Raw genomic sequence first — 3,905 nt, forward strand, 5'->3', positions numbered from 1 at the left:
TATTTTTGCTGGAATTTATTCACCATGAAGAGCTTTTGTAACAGTAAAAAAAAACTTTTTTGTGGTTTCTGTGAGAAAGTAAGAAATATTTTTTTCCCATTTAATGAAAAAAAAAGCAAGATGAAACATGATTATTTTCCTTAAGCTTTAGAATTTAGATGAAAATTCACAAACATGTTTCTTTTTTGAAACAAATATGTAAATTCATGCATGCATATAATTACATTTTTTTGTAAAGAGTAGAAACCCGTGAGAAACCCCCCAAAGTCCAAAGGTCATTAAAGTCTAGGGAATAGCAATGGAGGACCACATTAGAAAAATAAAGCACATACTATAAATATTTATGGGACAAAACTGTGGCCACTTGACTTTTAAGTTTTAAGTTTTATCGATCATGGTTAGTGAATTCTAAAGGATGTGAGCCATTTGAATAAAATTGTTAGAAAAAAAAAACACTTTTAGATAATGAACATTTCGGTATAAGTTACGAGCAATTTTAGTCCTAAGATTTTTTATGAAAAGACACCTGGATTTGTAGTGTGCAAAACATTCATCACCATGTTCAACATAACATACACTCATAATGCTTTTTTGGTTTTTGTGCATTTAATTTTTATTACTAGTGTATTAACTGGCATTTTGCATTTGTGCCAATCTGCACTCCATTTTCAACAATTTTTTTTTTCATTATTGTGCCAATTTTTTTTTTTTCATTTGCATCAATGTACCAATGTACATATATTAACACAAGTCATGAGACATAAAGTTGTACTGATTCATTGATATAATAACTAAATATCCATTCAATCTGCTATTAATCCCATGCTCACCACAGGGAGGTGGAAGTGGGATTTGAAGCAGGTTAAGTTTTATTTTTAAAGTTTCTAAAACCCTTCAGGTTTTACAATTTTGCTGATCTACACGATATATTACCAGATTGTTTTCTGCTTCTGACATTGAGCTATTTGCTGCAGTCGTGTGGTCATCTGTAATGTAGTATCACTCATATAAAGTTTTCACAATTGTCATTCCATCATTGTCAGTTGTAATCATAGCTTTACATGAGTTATTTGTACAACTATAGCAAATATTTCCAAGGGCATTATGTTTTCTGGTCTGTGCCTCTGTTCGTCCGTTCGTTTGTCTGTTCGTTCGTTCGTTCGTACGTCTGTGCGTCAGTCTGTGCGTCCGTTCGCTTCAGGTTAAAGTTTTTGGTCAAGGTAGTTTTTGAAGAAGTTGAAGTCCAATCAACTTGAAACTTAGTACACATGTTCCCCATGATATGATCTTTCTAATTTTAATGCCAAATTATAGTTTTGACCCCAATTTCATGGTCCACTGAACATAGAAAATAATAGTGTGAAGTTCAGGTTAAAGTTTTTGGTCAAGGTAGTTTTTGAAGAAGTTGAAGTCCAATCAACTTGAAACTTAGTACACATGTTCCCCATGATATGATCTTTCTAATTTTAATGCCAAATTATAGTTTTGACCCCAATTTCATGGTCCACTGAACATAGAAAATAATAGTGTGAAGTTCAGGTTAAAGTTTTTGGTCAAGGTAGTTTTTGATGAAGTTAAAGTTACATCAACTTGAAACTTAGTACACATGTTCCCTATGATATGATCTTTCTAATTTTAATTCCAAATTAAAGTTTTTCCAGAATTGAACACATGGGGACATAGGAGGCACTTTTTTAAGAACCCATACACCCATAATATAAATTTTTTCATTTTATTTATAATTCTTAAAAATATTATCATGATTATAAGGACAATGATACAACCAACAGTTTGAAAAATTGATTACCTCCCAGAGTGATCAATTTTGAAACACCCCTACACATTTACTTAATTCCTGTATCTATGTCCATATCTCAGACAATCCTGTGTTCTTTCTTTGCTTTCTTTGCTTTCTTTGCTTTCAATGATCCTGTTTCACTGCTTATTTTGGTAAGCCAATGAAATTTCTGCCTTCAATTTTTCCGATTTTGGAAAGGGGGGGAGGGGATCATCAGGACAAAATGATCAAGACTGAATCATTCAGATAGATCTTTGAAACAGAAAAAGAACAGTGTTGTATCAGATCTTTCAAAGCAAAGTTATGAAACTATCAGTATTTGCCAATCATTTTTTTGACAAACATAAATTACTTTATATGCAAAATGAATTGTAAATTAATTCTGGAATAATTATGGCATAATACATGTAATTTTATTATTTGTAACAAAAGGGAATTTTATAACAATATATTTTTAGAATATATTGGTAAAAACTAAACTCAAAACATTATTGTTTTGTACTGAAATTTTCCATTGTGGTTGTACAGTTACCAATAGGAAAAGGCAGACAACTGGGCAAAAATTTACAATTTCTATTATCAATGTATAAATGTATAATGAAGGAATGAAGGCAACTTTTTGTTTCATAGATTGACAAAAGTTTTGCAGACGTATTTATACATAGTTTAAATTTGAATGTTATTCTAAAGTATATTGAGCCAAATATGAAAAGTGCAATATTGTTGTTTTGTAATGTTTGTTAAATGACTCCTCATGTGTTGAAACATTAAAACATATTAGATATCAAATTATGAAAAAAGTAAGATTTTTTTTTTACATTGGCATTTCATCTATAAGCATTTCTATTTGAGGGATTACAGTAAACTGTTAAAAAAGGAATGTTATTAATTTTCAGAAGACCTTAATGGTTGCTTATCACATAAAACAATAGTAAACAAACATTGTATCAAAGGAAGAATACTTTTACTGCTGGTCTTTATCTTTGCAGTTACTGATTTGATTGGTTAGTTGTTTTTTAAAGGCTGCTGCTGAAAATTAAGCTACAAATATTTCAGGAGGATTAAATGATGTGCCTTAATCCTATGCATTCTGTTGAAGTGTATAAAGAATTCAATATTTAAAACACTGTTAAAAATAGAAGACCTAAATTTGTTTATGTTAGAGGAAATATTTTGAAACTTACAGATAAAAAGAACCATAATTTTTTTTTTAATCAGCTGGGTAAAATCTAACGCTTAATAAAGTTACCTTCAATGATCATTTCAACGAAAGAAAATTGAGATGATTTTGTAGGTAGCTACACAGGCTCTTCGATCCTCAAGTGTTTAGGTCACTTGTCCCACAGGGCCATGTGAGCTTATGCCATCAATAAGTGTCCATGGTTGTCCATAGTCATAACTATTTCAAGAATCTTTGCTGAAAATATTGGGTTTAATACCTTCAATCTTTAATTGAATGTTAAGTGTATATAGTATATAAATTTGTTCCCAAGTTTTAATACACCAACAAGCATTGCTGGCATGGCTAAAAATAGAACATAGGAGTCAAATGGAGTTCTCATATTTTCATTGGATATAAGGATCACATGTTTCAAATGATATTTCATGTATCTGAAGCCTTGTTTATATTTTTAAATATATTGATGCTATGTTTCTATTTATACATATATTGACGGTCAATATTAAAAAAACTGTGACATCACACATAACAATCATGGCTGAAGTTCTGCAGATTACAAAAAGAAAATTGCAAGTAGACTGAAATGAGCTCCATTTGAATTTTTACTTGTTCTTAAAAAAAAATCTTGCAAAATAAAATTTTGATAATACTCAGAAGAACATTGATTTCGATTTTTTAATACGTTATTTACATATGTTATATAAAAATTAAGGACTTTCACTTAGTCAATATGTTATATATGGACCTGTTTGATTATATTGACACTCAAACTTCGTTCTCTGTCAATATATAAACTTAGCAGGTCCATATATAACGTATCGAACTCGATCGTCAAAGTCCATTATTGATCATTAGATCACAGAGACTGAAGGGCTCATGTGCACTTATGTCATCACTTGGCATCCATCGTCATCTGTTGTCTGTTGT

The 3,905-nt window shown here is 30.4% G+C and overlaps 1 protein-coding gene across 1 annotated transcript in view; it reads left to right on the top strand.

Annotated features, from left to right (window-relative positions):
• The window catches only part of LOC139527738 (synergin gamma-like), a gene marked incomplete in the record, with an annotated part of 53,688 nt that extends 51,086 nt beyond the window's left edge, over positions 1 to 2,602 (top strand). The window contains 1 exon segment of the mRNA XM_071323380.1: positions 291 to 2,602.
• Between the last annotated feature and the right edge of the window lie 1,303 nt (positions 2,603 to 3,905).

The sequence above is a fragment of the Mytilus edulis genome, chromosome 6, assembly GCF_963676685.1.
Source record: "Mytilus edulis chromosome 6, xbMytEdul2.2, whole genome shotgun sequence".
NCBI lineage: Eukaryota > Metazoa > Mollusca > Bivalvia > Mytilida > Mytilidae > Mytilus > Mytilus edulis.